Source organism: Xylona heveae (genome assembly GCF_001619985.1).
Source record: "Xylona heveae TC161 unplaced genomic scaffold L228scaffold_5, whole genome shotgun sequence".
Classification (NCBI taxonomy): Eukaryota; Fungi; Ascomycota; class Xylonomycetes; order Xylonales; family Xylonaceae; genus Xylona; species Xylona heveae.
In genome coordinates this window covers 451,068-466,865 of record NW_017264197.1, presented here as the reverse complement: position 1 = coordinate 466,865, position 15,798 = coordinate 451,068, and positions in this window count along the sequence as shown.

Below are 15,798 nucleotides of genomic sequence, written 5' to 3'. Positions count from 1 at the left end.
GTGTTTGCTTTGTTGTTCATGATTTCTCTAACAACATATAAAAACAGCAATTTTGGCAGAAGGAGCTTAGTGGTCTTCTGGTAGCAGTAAATTTTACAGAAAGTAACAGCTAATAACATTAGTATATCCTCAAGTATAAAGAATGGATTACTTATTTCTAGACTTGTAGTAGTGAGGTCTTTTGACATTCCCAGCTGTGCTAGTAGTTTTGGCAGCAGGACAACAGTGATTGACAATAGTAGGAGTACACCTAGCCATTCTTGGTAGATTGCATAGTTTTTTCACAAAGGTATTGGTAGTGTTTAGAAGGGATTTCCTAGCAGGTACCTTTCTTGTAGTTCTTTAAGCTGCATACAGCTCTGTAGCATTAGCATTACTAATAGCACTATCCTCAGTTACATCATGAGATGGCAAGTGTAAGCAGAAGGTAGATAGTATTGATAGAATGCTTGCAGATGAAAGAGATGAAGTAGAATCATCTTCACCTTGCCTTGCCATCTTTGCAACCTAAGAATGAATTAATAAAGAATATAGGTTAGAGGACATAATTGTAGCAATAATTATAGCAATCAAAAGCAAGCAACAGTATCAAAAAATAGTAAAATTACATAAAAACACATAAAAACATATAAAAACATGTAAAAACACATAGAATTACATAGAATCACATGACAAAAGAAGTAGAGTGCTACTAGAATATTGTAATGTATAATTGTAGTAATTTTTGAAGTAATCTTACTTACTATCAAATGTTTCTGTTGTTTGTAATCTAAATATCATTAAATTAGCCTTTGTAATGAAAGTATACCATGAATATTGTACTATACATACTCTTTTTAATGAATATAGCCTAAATTTAATAAAAACCCTGCTGGTAGTAGATTTCTTGATGAGGTTGTAGAAGAAAGAAGGATTGTAATGTTGAGATCTTTAGATATTTAGATTTCTACCACTTAGTTTAATTATGTCAGAACCATGTAATGTAAAGTAAATTCACAAAGTAAATTTTCACAGTAATATATAAGGTGAAAGATGAAGGTAAAGTAAAAGATAAGGTAAAAGGTGAATTTATAGTGAGTAAGAAGTAAGTATATAAGATAGTAAGAAGTAAGTATGTAAGATGGTGAAAAGTAAGTGTATAAAATAGTAAGAAGTAAGTGTGTAAGATAGTAAAAAGTAAGTGTGCAAGATAGTAAGAAGTAAGTGTATAAGATGATAAGAAGTAAGTATGTAAGATGGTGAGAAGTAAGTATATAAGACAGTAATAAGTACTTATATATTTTACTTCTACCTCACCTTCTCTCTTTTACCTCTACAACCTCTTGCCAAAATCTTGAAGGTGTGTATAAAATCATCAAATCTGGTCATATAGCCATACAAAATATATTATTTAGTTGCTAATGATGAGCTCTATCTAGCCATGTATATAACATTACTACAGCTCTTGAACTATAGGAGAAATTTGACAAAACACCTGATAGAGTAGCTAAAGTTAGTATTCCCTAGTTCCTTGCTACTAGATTACCTTAATGATCACTACAATTGACCTGCAAGCTAACTTACCTTACAGAATAGATAAATTAAACCCACTCCCATCTTGCTGTCCTGTTGAATGCCTTAAAGGCTTTGCAAACAAGCACAAGGCAGAAGTCAATCTTTTTTAAAGTAGCTTTACCCAAAAGCATCATGCTTGCCTTTTGAGCATGAATTCAATTGAGCTTGAAATTGAAAAAGCCAAGAACAATAACCACAATGCATGTCTAAGGGCTGTGAACAAAACTAAGTAAACTAACAAGTATAGGCAAGCTTTAAATAAGATAAAAAAAGATTTAAAGTAGCAGACAATTGACAGGAAAATGTACAAAAGGTAAGCTAGAATTGTAGTAATCTTTGGAGTAGTCTACTAATCAGCAATCTAGATATGTCAATGGCACTAGTACTTAGGTAGTCTTAGCCAAATATAGATACAGAGAGGATGGTGGCCTATTTGCTCAGGCAGATGATAGCAACCCTGTGTAGAAAGATGTAAAAGATGACCTAGATAATCTTTTTTAGGAGAAGTACTAGTAGAATGATGATTTGGAGAATGGCAAGAACCTATCTATAGAGATGACTAAGAAGGAAAGGAATGAAAGCACTATAAATATTAATAAAGCTAAGCAAGGATCTCTACAAACAATTGCCTTCAAAACCTGGCAGAACTATTGAAAAAATGCTACTTCTACTCTCCTGAAGAAAGAGTGCATTTTATCTACTATTTCTCATGAATTTTGACCAAAGAAGAGTAAGGGTACTAGCATCTATAAGGGCATTAAACCTCATTACTTTTTTATAACTTTTGAGATTGCTATTTGAGCAAATTGAGTAGCATGATCTACTAAAGAGTGGGTTACTCTGCCAAGACTAGCCAATATGTAGCTAGAAGACTATGATTACTAACATCATGGGTAGAAGATGAATGGAGAAGATTGTAGCTAGTAGCAGGTCTTTTAGCTAGTTAAACTATTAGAGAAGAAATTAAAGAATGATAGTATACCTACAAAGTAGTTGGAAGTCAAGGATCATTTGCTTAAATTTGCTGTTTAGAGCATTAGAAGTTATTAGTTACATTGCAAGACCTTAGCTAATTAGTGCTATCATTGTAGTGATCCTACTATTGGCTACAATTTAATGTTTTATCTACTACTAAGCTATTAGATGTCTATTAGTACATGGAATTTTCAGAGGTCTGAAATAGTAGTATAATGTATCTACTTTATAGTTGCTATCATTTACATACTATAGTAGAATGTTCTTGTCATTATTTATTTTCTAAACTTTTAAATCAAAAATCCTCTCTATTGTCTAAAAAATATTTTTAAAAATTCTAAAAAATTCTCTAAGTACATAGATGACTAGAAATACTATAGTCTTTACATTTTAAATTAATAAACTTAATATTAAATCCTTTTCTAAGTCTTGATACTTTGAATGTTATGTAATATATCTATAATAAATAATAAATAACTTGTTAGAGAAAATTGTCATATGTTGTAAGCAGGGTTGTACTAATGATTACATTAATTTACCTTTTTTAATGTTTATACATTTATATATCTACTAATGTATATATATAAATCTAACTCTCTTTTTCTCATGAATTTTTCATGGACACTACAATACACTATACTTTTTATATACACTTATACTAACAGTATGTCATTTCAATCAATTGATCCTCTACTACTATTTGATGATAAAGCTAGTAGCTTTTTTCTTTCATTATTAGTACCTTTAACACCTATACTACACTTAGCACCTAGGTCAAACACTATTATTAGTAACCTTGATCAATATAGTAACTACATCATCTTTTTATATAAGACATCTGAGAAATTCCTAGCCTGGTAGAATGATATACCTTGGGCAATTAGAAATGCTAGCCACTTAGTAAATTCTATAACTTCACCTATTAATATATGTTAGACCTCTATAACATGTACCTCTATAGTGTAGAATAGCTTTTCTCAAGTTGCTTATACTATTAAGGGTATACTTAAAGTTCTCTGTAAGCATTGTAAGCAACTACTTTTATACCTTCAATCTAACAATACTAGAACATCTACTCTTGGACAACATCTTGACTTAAATACTTGTAAAAAGAAGCAGAAAGGAGTTATATAGCAAAGTCTGTAGACATGAGCAACTAGATCTATAAATAGTATTCCTTGGTAGTAGAAAATTGCTCTAATGATCACCTCATTTAGGTATCAATCATACTTGCAAGTCCCTCAATACTAACATTCTTTTCCAAGAAAGCATGGAAGGTTGCAATCCTTAATCTCATTGTAGCATCAAATCTTCCTTTCTAATTTGTTAAACATCTAAAGTTTTATGAACTCCTGGATTTGGCTTGCCCTAACTATACAAAACCAAGTAAAAAGATACTATAAATCTGTCTTAGAGACACTGTAGATGAGCTGGAAACTACATTCATGAACATGTCTTTAAAGGTTTTACTTACAATTAATGGCTAGACAAGTCCCAATGGGTATAGCTTTCTTGCTATCCTAGCATATTTCATTAACAACAATTAGAAATTCTAGGAAGTGCTTCTAAGGTTTGAGCAGGTCAAGGAAGGACATACTAGACAAAATATAACAGTCCTGGTTGCAAGAGTAATACAAAAGTACAAGCTTGAAGATAGGCTACTTATAGTTGTCTTAGACAATGCAAGTAACAATACTATACTTGCTTAAAACTTGGAGACATTGCATCTAGAACAGTAATTTCAAGCATCTTTAGGTCATTTATCTTGCCTTTCCTATGTTATCCAACTTGTAGTCAAAGAATTAGTTAAAAACATTTGTATAATACTAACCAATGACAATACAATTACAGAGTGAAAGACAAACATAATAAATGATGTTAGTAATGAGCAGTATAGCATTCCTAGAACCATCTCCAAGGTATAGCCTAATATTTTCATTTGATGTAATATTTATAGTGATTATTAATGAGACATTTATGTAGTTGTACAAACTAGCTGTGTTTTTCAAAGCAAGCCCTTAGAGACATGAGTAGTTTTATGAGATACAAAGTGGCTTTAATCTTTGTCTTAACCTAACACAAGATGTCTGGACATGATGGAATTCTACCTATAATATGCTTACTTGTACAATCTAACTACAGGAGCCCCTGGATGCTTGATTTAGATTACTAAGTGATGATAATCTAATGCAAAGTATATCTATTTCAGCTAATAAATAAGTGTATATCAAGTATGTAATTGAATTGCTCAAGCCATTTGCAAAGTATATACAGGTACTAGGTAAAACCAAAGGTACTACAATTCATCATGCTTTCTTTATGTACAATGATTTATTTAACTATATAGATGACTATACATCTCTTCTATAACAAAAGTAGTAATCCTAGAAACAGAATATAGTTAATGCTCTTTAAGCCTGTCAGGAAAAACTTAGTCATTATTATGGAAAGACCTATAATGATAGAGGACAAATCTATTCCTGTATAACTATACTAGCTCCTGAGTATAAGCTATTTCTTTACAACAATGCAAACTAAGAACCAAGTTAGGAGGAGATATACAAAAGAGATTTCTCTCAACTTTATCAAGATAAGTACAATTCTAATGCAACTTACATAGAACTAGTACAGCCTGTTGAGCTTCTAAATGAAGATGATCTTACATTAACAATTAGAAGTAACAAGTGTTAGAAAAGAGAGAGGAGCAATCAGGAACTAGATAAGATTGCTAGGTATTTTCATGAAGGTAGTATTTACAATTGTAGTAATAATTGTAGTGATCCTACTAATCAAGATTTAGGGGTTGTTGCAAAGGCAAAGCTACTTTAGTACTAGAGGCAAAAGCAAAACAAATTCCCTAGGCTAGCAAGAATGACAAGAGATATACTTGTAGTACCTATAGCAGATATTAGTGTTAAGTAATTATTCAACATTGCTTGTAACATTTGTACATACTATAGAGCATAGCTCAGACCAGAAATAATCTATGATCTTATACTATTGTACTACTATAAGGTTACTCAAAAGGAAGCTAATAAGGTTGTTGAGAGTTAAGATTATATAAATAAAATTAAAAAAGAGAAGCAATGGTAATCTAAACTAAGGCAGGCTCTTGAACAGTCATTTATAAGTAATGATGAAATGAGTAATGAAGATCATGAAAACAATGTTGCTTTGCAGAATTACAATAATTGTAATACTAATGTTAATGATCTAATATTATTTACAACTCCTATTTACTCATGGCCTACTTTTTTGTTTTAACTACTATTTATATCTATTCTAAAGCCAACAAGATTAGCTAGAAGTTTTTAGTCTTTATAACAAAAGAAACCTCTAAACCATTTATGTTGTTGATAAATTTTGAAAGTAAGTTCATTCCTACACATTTTATTCATCATACACTCTACATTACCTTCCTTACCTTACCCTTCTCTTACTTTACTTTCATGTTTGTTTTACTTTGCTCTTACTCTGCTCTTACTTTTTACTAACATGCATTTAACAATAGAGTAAAACTACTTTCTAAATTTCTATAACCTCTACTAGCACTCAAGGTAATATTTAGTAAGTAAATCTAGCTATATATGTAAAGAGTTTACTACTAATTACTAAGGGATTACTACAAAGATCACTACAATTGAGCTATACTATAATAGTATCATTTTTTCATACTAGCATTTTTAATTTGTCTTGTAAAGAAACATTCTCTAGTTTTACTAGCAGCCTCTTGTACTAATGGTTTACTACAAAGATTACTCAAACATAATAATACTTAAAAAGGTTCAAGAATAGACTAAAAAAATAAAGAAAGCTGCAAAAGTAGCAAAAGAGCTGAATACTGATTTGCTTAAAAGGAAGATGAAAAGATAACACCATTGCCCTGGACAAGGTATGGGTAGAGGTAGTAATTGTAGATGAAAGTACCTGAGAAACAAGAATCTAGCATACTGTATAACCTACTAATTAGTGTATACACATTGCATGTTTGTCTATCTAAGAGCAAAGAGCCATAATTGTCCAAGAATGAAATGATTCATATCATTTGATATTTTGATTACCATTTATAATTTATACAATTGTAGTTGTAATACTGTAATAAGTGATTCTACATTTGCTAACTTATAATTAAACATTAGAGCTAGTTATAGTAATATTTGTAGCAATTCTTATATTTGTTTATAACTCTAAGTAGTTAGATCAGGTTTTCAAGTAGGGTTGACCCAACTCTAGACTACTCATGGGTATAACTTGGGTCACATGGGTCAGGTAGGTGCCAAAATAGTAACCTAGGCCCACAAGTTGGGTTGTTAAAACACTACCCAAACCCAACCCTGGTGGAGGGCCAGGTTAAGGGCCTGGCAGGCTATTTTTATCCATTCTACAGCCTATACAAGCTACATGACCTTTACTACTTGGTATAGGCCAACTATAGTAAAAAGACATCAGATGTTAAAAATGAAATAGACTTTCAAGCTTGCTAATTGTTTTTTCTCTAAATTAGAGCCTGGTTAGGATCATAACCTCTTGGATTGCTTTGGTTATATCATCCTTGATAAGATGCATTAAATTAAAAACTATGAGATACACTATGCTATAACAATTAGATGGCTCAATGTACTATTTCATGTCATGCTAACTATGACTCCATTGTCTAATTTAGTTCTAAACTTTGTTAGATTTCTAGAGTTTATAAAGCCTAAAGGGTTGTAAAACTTAGTAAATCTTCAATGACTTGGCTTGGACAAGGAGATTAATCTCTTTAGACTGCTTGACAATTATCCTGGAGCTATTTTCCAGGTCACATCTTTTGTTACTAAAAAGTTTATGTTTTCTAGTAATGTTAGTATACTAGAACAAGGGTTTTGAATGTAGAAAATTTAGAAGTACTATTTCCTTTATCAAATCTATACATTATGCTTGTCCTTTAACACAGGATGATTGATTGGAGAAAGTATTCTAGTAGTTGTTATCAAGTATATGGTCATGTTTTTTGAAAGAATAGACTTCTGCTATGTCATGGATTAGCTACAGATTAGAATGAAGTGTTTGATATTTTACTTTCTAAATGACAAATAGGTATAGAATATCTAAGTTGTACAAGAGTTTATACTTATAGCCTCATGGCTGGGTTTTGAGTATGTAGTACTAATTGTTAAAGCTAATAGGACCTAGTATTGAATGACTTGTCTTGATATACTTTATAAATAGTTATTAGTTTGTTACTAAAAGAATGTAGCTCAATTCACTTTGCTAGTGTCTATAAACACTCTTGGAATCATTATAGAGTACTACTAACATGTACCAAAGCTTGTAAGACTTTTGTAGCTTGTTGCAAAGCAAGTTGTTTAGTGCCAGGAAAAGATAATTGTGTAGACCTTGTTCCCTGTAGAGCAGGTCTTGCTATACTAGCTCCTGAAGTTACTTTATATCAATACTTGCATCTTTTCTACAAATTTCAACTTTAACAAGAGAAAAAATCTAATTCTTGATTTCATGAAGTGACAATCTAAGATGATAGTTCTAATATACTTGTACAGTATAAACTTATATAGGCTTAACCTGCATTTAATATATTACAATGTCATTATATTTAATCTACTAACAAGTCTCTTAATTGGTAATTAGACCATTAGTTACTATCACTATATTAACCAGAGTCATATAGTAATGGTTTACAAGTTTTATGTATCTAGAATGTTTAGTGACAAGCTTATTTAAAGAAACATAACTAAAGCTATTTCTAGTGTACTAGCTAAGCTAAACATGAACATTTTTAGACAGTCTAAGTAGTAGACAGAACAAGCTAACTCTACTAACCTAGTTACTAAAGTAATTATTAATGAGGTAACTTTAGAGAAAGACTTGAATACTTTGAATGTTAGTGTCCAAGATAAAGAAAGTAATGAAAAAGATACTTACATGCAGATAGTATAAATTTTTATATTATTTTAAAATATTAAAAATAGTATTAATTTATAATTAATAGATATAAATTAATTTTAATTATTTTAATTATATATATATAATTAATTATTTATATTTATATTAAATAATTAAAATTTAATATAATTTATATTTAATAATTAAAAACAATTTTTAAATTTTTTAAAAGTTTTAAAAATATTTTTAAATTATATAAAATATATTTCTATATTAAAATTAAATTTAAAATATTTTAAATATTTATATATTTAAACTAATTTATATTAATTTAATAATTGTATTGATTTTATTTAAAATAATTAAATATAATTTTTTATATAAAGTTTTATATTTAATAATTTTAAATATATTTTAATTATTTATATTTAATTTAAAATAGTATAAAATTATTTTAAAAATAAAAAAAATTTATTTTAAAAAATATACCATTTGAAAAGCTATTTTCTAATTAGAAAATATATAAATATTATAAGTATTTAAGTACCTGAATTCAATCCCTAGCTGAAAAATATTTTTTTTAATTTTTTAATTTTTTTAACTATATATATTTTTTATCTTAAACTATTTTTAGAAAAAAAGTACTTCTAGCTCAATGGTATAATATTAAGCTCTAAAATTAGATTAGTTTATAAAGTAAGCTAGTCCCAAATAGGAAATAAATTATTATGATTATTTTTTATTTTTTTAAATTTTTTATTTTTTATTATATTTAAATTATTTAAATTAATTTAAAAATATTAGTATTAGATTAATAATTTAAAAATATTAGTATTAGATTAATAATTTAAATTTATTTATATAATATAAAATATTAAATATTTTAATTAAAAAATATTTTTTAAATAAAAAAATAATTTTAAATAAATTAAAAATTTATACTATCTACATGTAAGTAATGCTAAATGTATACCTATCAATTTAAGTAAATTTAGAACTTGAATTAAATATTAATAGCTATATTTTATATACTTAAGATATAGTACAAGCTATTAAAGAGGAATAATATAATAATTAAAAGCTATAGATAGTAGCTCAAGAGACAATGAAGAAATACTATAATAAAAAGTATAAGTTAATCTTGTTTATTCTAGGTAACCTTGTTCTACTTTCATTACAATATATATACATGTATAAACCATGTAAAAAGCTTACTAATAGATTTCTTAGACTATTTGAAATAGAAAAATCTATTGGTCAAAATACTTACTACTTCAAGCTATCTACTAAGTATGGCAGGCTACATTATACATTTTATGTATTATATCTAGAACTCTACTACAAATGCCAAGAAGAAAAATTTCTACTACCAATACAAATTAACAATGACAAAAAATGGTCTATTAAATATATAATAGATGTACATATTAAAGGAAGCATCTAGCAATATAGAGTAAAATAAAAAAATTATTCTACAAAACATAATTTATAAAAACTATATTATAACTTACAAAATGTCTAGGAAACAATCATAGAATACTACAAGACAATTAAAAAGGTAGAGAAAACTATAAGTATACTAAAAGCACAGGTATATACATGTAAATTATAGAACAAAAAAGCAATAGAAAAATCTTTTAATAAAACTAAAAGAAAACAAAACAAAGAAAACAAGCATAACTATTAAATACAAGTAAAAAAAACTTAAAAAGACAACTAACTACTCTTTATCTCTATCTTCTCTAGCATCCTCCTCTATATCACTATTTTTATTACAAGAAAGAAAATCTATATCATTGTTTTCATTACTAGTATTAGTAATATTAGCCTTGTAAGTATTTTTTTTTGTACCTTAATTATGTAAATTATCTTGGTAGTAATTAGTCTATACATGTTAGTATATACCTAGAACAGAAAATAATGATAAAAGACATATTAAATTAGAGATATATAGCTTGTCTATAATGTAGCACAAGGCTAGTAACAAGTTAGGATAGAGAAGATAAGGAGTAAAGAGAAGAATAGTAGCAGTAAAAGCACTAGTAGTAGAGAAAATGCTAGTAACCTTTTTCTTCTTATTAACATTTTTTATAGTACTATCTAAAGCATAAATCTACTTGATAATATCTTTGGTACTCTTTTAGCTAGTATAGTAATAAGTAGTATAGACTTAAAGCTTTTAAATAGTATTACAAAAGTATCTTGTAAGCTAAAAAATAGTTGTTAGCATCTTGAAAGTACTATAGAAAAAGAACAAAAACTTACCCAATAGTACTTGTAATTGGTGGTAGCATAGTACAAACAATTTTTATTACTAGCAGGCATGACATACCTAAATCAGCTGGCAAGGTCATAAATAAAGTATCAAAGACAATACTTATACTACTTGTTGTCTACTTAAGTTAACAATTCCTACTTAGTATAATCTGTCTAATTACAAAGCTAGTAATGACTACTACTACTACCATTTAGTAGGAGAGATAGAGGTATAAAAGTAGTAGCAGTAGATATCTAGCATGTATTAATAGTAGTTACTATTATGATTATTAGGCATTGCTGCCTGTTTTAACTCTTGCCATACTATATGTTAGCTATGTAGTTAAGTGACTATGACAACATAGCCTTATAAAGGTTGTTATCATGGGTCTGAGAGGAATCAAGCTTTTATCCACCTCTATATTATATTTCTATCCACCAAGCATAACACTTGGTAGTGACACTTCTTGATCCTTAGAATCCCCTCAGGCTACATGGTTTTCCTGTAATTTGTTATTTTTTTTACTGCTCAGAGGGTGTGAAACTAGACATTACCAGCTAGTGTTGACTTGTTGTTATTAGACCCTGGTTGTATTACTTTAATCTTAGCATTACTTTTTTCCATTTCCTTATCTTGTGTTACTACTTTTGTTTCTAGTTGTTCTCCTCATTGTGAGCTTATTATTGTATTGTTTGTAGCTTTTTACTTATGTTGTAGTTGCTGGTCAAAAAATCATTGCAAGTAGTAGTCAGGCCATTACCTTGTAGTTAGTATATAATTGTACATTGAAAGAAAGGTTGGCTTGGTCTGCTGGCCCAAGCATCATGACTTTGTTCTTTTGTAAGGGCAAGTCATAGAGTAGATTGATTTTCAATCATCCTATAAGACTATGTATTGATAGAAGGTTATAACATATTAAGAACCTTGAGTCATTATCTTTATTTCAATCTATGGTGCTAGTTTAATCTATAATAGAGCTCTTGATAGGATCTATAAAACTATTACTTAATAGTCTATCAATACTAGTTAATAGCTACATTACTAGTAATAAGTAGTTACCTCTTAATCCTTTAACCTCATTGTCTAATGAGTGAGAATTGAAAGAAAAGTAATTATTACTAACTGCTCTATACCTAGTGGTTGGGGTAGAGGGAATATTATATCTGCTGGCCCCCTAGGTAGAACAACCATTGAGCAAAAGAAAACTAAGCTTGACCTCTCTGGAAGATAAAAACATGCCTGACTACTAGGTTCCTGAAGAGCTAGCTAATCAAGTAAGACCTGGATATAAGCCTTCAACATCAGGTACCTTCCCAGAGGCCCTCAATATATTTAATGCTCCTTTCATAAAGATGCTACTATATATGGAGGCACTACTCCTAGAGGTCCCAGGTTTCAATGGGCCTGTAGACAATAACATGCTTATGGCAATAATGATGCAGGTGATGTAACATTAAATGAATAGCATGTCAGGTTATCTACAGAAAGTATAGGAGTTGAAAGCTGACTCCATTAAGGAGTTTGCTCCAAAATCTACTATAGATACTTATATAGCCTAAACTTTTATTAACAATATCTAAGACACTGTAAAAGCCTTTGGTAAGGAGTAAGTTTTGGTATCATTCAAGAAATGCTTGACAAATAATCATACACAAGACTGGCTCTATGGGTTATTTAAGGAAGATCACAAGGTAATAAATTGTTTAGCAATTAAATGGTATTGATGAATTTGTATTAAATTCATGCCCTGTCAAGGGGTAGCATGGATTGAAGCTAATAGGAAGAAATTTACATGGACATTAGGGCAAGATCTATCTAACTACTTTATCAAGAAACTACATTTATTGTACATCATAAGCTACAACAATAAAAATGATTTGGTTAAAAGGATCTATAATAGTTTCTGCCTGGAACCATCAATCCAGATTGTAATAGAGACAATCCTTGAGGATAACAAAAATATACTTTCAAAGTATTCTAGCTGTCTTGATAAATTACAAACAGCTTTGAAAGCTAAATATATAAGAATGAAACAAAATTTTTATAATAAATTGTTTGTACATTAGAGCATACTCTCTTCATTAACAAATCAAATATATAGCCATGGCAAGAAAACCAATCTTGCAAACAATTAAAACAGTCATTAGTCTAGTTACCTTAATAAATCATGGTAAAATCTAGGCATCCAAAGGAGGTATAGTTCTTGGCAAACAATGATAGACTTTAACATTGCCTGGTAGAATGCCAAGAGTACAGGTTATAATATTAGACTGTGTTATATTTGTAGTAGAAAATACTAGAACTATAATCATCTAGCAGAGAGGAAGATTAAGAAAGAAAACAACAGGAAAGGCTATACAGGAAAACAACAAGCATTTCATGTTGAAGAAAACAACCCTGATGATCTTATCCAAGGTATTGAGGAATAAGATGATGTAGTTTCTATGTCTTTCAATACTTTGATAAAAGAATTAAAATCTAAAACTACTATCTCAGATGATAAAAACACAACTAAGGATGCTTTCTTTATCACTACTAAGATAAGGTATGTAAAATGTTAACAAAACTTCTTTTCATAAACAGCTCTACATAGACATATCAAGGCAGAGAGGCACTAATTAAAGCTACCTGCTTTACTTAACTTCATTGTCATTAAGTCTTTAGTTCCTTTCATTAAACAGATCCCTGGGCTTGACTTAGTGACCTATAGCTATGTTGATATTAATGTTGCTTTCTTGTCTAACTTTATACATCTACATAAAGGAGTAATTAACTTAAGATTTAAGAATTCCAGCATTGATGTAGAATTTTTAAAGCAAATTCCAAGGAAGAACATTATAGTACAAGATCTATCCTTTACCTACTAAATAAAGGAGGTAGGACATGGTAATACCACTATCACTTAAAGGGTGATACTGAAACTCTACATGCAAGCCAGAAACTAAAAGTGGTTGGCAGTCATTACTAGGTCATTTTTCATCATGCCCAACCTAGGCATAAATCTATTGATAGCCAACAATGTTATCATGGTAGAAGGAATTGTAATTGATCCAGAGTGTAGAATCATGATGATTTGTTAATGTAATAATATAGTAGTATCAATATAAGTACAAAAAGATTAAAAATTCAAGAATATACTAGTCTAAATAACTACTAGGATGGTTATTTTACCAAAGACCATGTGTAAAATCCTAGTTAAATTTGTAAAAGTAGTTTAACCCTGGCAAGATTATAAGTTTGTCCCTGTCATGATAGGTGTATCTGTTGAAGCTTCATTATTGAGATCAATTGTTTTGTCCAGTCAAATACATATAGTGTATACCAACTTTATTGATAAAGAGCATACCTTACCAAAAAACTATATTATTAAGACCATCTATAGTTTGGAAAGCAATAATGCTACATTGTAGGCAGAAGCATCTAAGGAGATATCAGCTTTTTTTAGTACTACAACTACTCTAGCTACAATAGAGTCTACAAGTAGTTGCCAGCTTTTCTTGGTCATTACACAAGCTATAGTAAGGATTGTTAATAGTATGAACAATATGGCAGGAGTTGATGGTTGTTTGAGGCAAGGAGATGAAATGCTTTTGGAATCCCTCAATGCTACCCTTCATAATGCTAGACTAAGTTTCCTGGCAACAAATGCTTTAGTTCAGGCTACTTTGGGCAGTGAACCTAATTTTGAAACCAACTATCCTGCATAAATAAATGAGTCATTCATACTAAACTACTCCTATCTTGTGCCTAATGGCATAAAGATCTTTGACATTACTATGTCAATGTATTGGCAAGTTGATATCAACTCATTATTAGATAACAATGAGGTTGTACTTTTATATAAGCTATATAAACATTACTAAGTTTTATTTAATGATGGGTTGAGAATTATATACAAACATCTTAGCTAGTAGATGAAAATTGAAGTAGATTCATTGTTAGAAGCTAAGATAAAGGTTAAACTACTATTTAATATTAGTGTTAAGGCATAACAAGCTATTAACTATATTTTCAACCTGTTAGTTAAAAGTAGATGTATTATAAAATGTTGAGAATTACTATATAGTATGTAGGTATTTGTTGTCATCAATGGCAACAAATCTCAGCCAGTGATAGATATATAAGAAGTTAACCTACTACTAAATGCCAATGGGTACCCTCTACTATAACAAGAGTAGGTGATTGAAGCTATAAGAAGAGCATAATTTATAAGCTCATTCAATATTACTTTGGTATATTACCAGTAGTTGATACATCTTGATGATTGATACAAGATAGCTTTTGTTACCTATAGGAGACAAGAGCAAGCTTTAGTTACAATAATGAGCAATAAAAAATTAGTAGCTTACTAATAGCATTTGATGGACAATTTTTTTGAAGGCATATTATAGTGATTTACTACCTACTATGTTAATGATATTATTGTCTATAGTCTAACATTTTACAACTATTTAAACCACTTTGACAAAGTAATGTAAATCCTATCTATAGTAGAAATAACTCTTAAGACAAAGAAATACTATTTAGGCTATTAATCAATTACTATCCTGGGGCAAAAGGTGAACTGGTTAGGATTGTTAACTACAGAGGAGAAAACAAGGATAATATTAGAATGGTCTCCTCATCAATATAACAGTCTCAGGTACTTTGAGCAATTCTTGGGTACTATGGGCTAGCATTACCACCTAATTCTATATTATACCTAACAAGCCAATCTACTTTTGAAGCTAAAGACTACTCTACTACTAGAAACTTCAACTACCAATCTTGCAAAGAGTAAATTTCATAAAGCTATATTGGTAACTAAGTTGCAACTAATGATGGAGCAGATAGCTGCATTCCAGGATTTGAAATACACTATTACTAAAGCTGCTATAGCTCATTTTAATTCAAATAAACAACTATACCTCTTCCTGGATGCTTCAAAAGAATATAGTTTTAGTAGTACTAGTTATTAAACTATTAATAACAAGCCTTTAATAAAACAAGAAGTCCCTTCTCATACTAATCTTTGATCTATATTCTTTCTTAGTAGAGTGTTGTTGTTGGCTGAAAAGCATTACTGGCTAACAGAAATGAAGATGGCTAATGTTGTCTAGATGATAAAGAAGATTTTATCTATAGTTGAA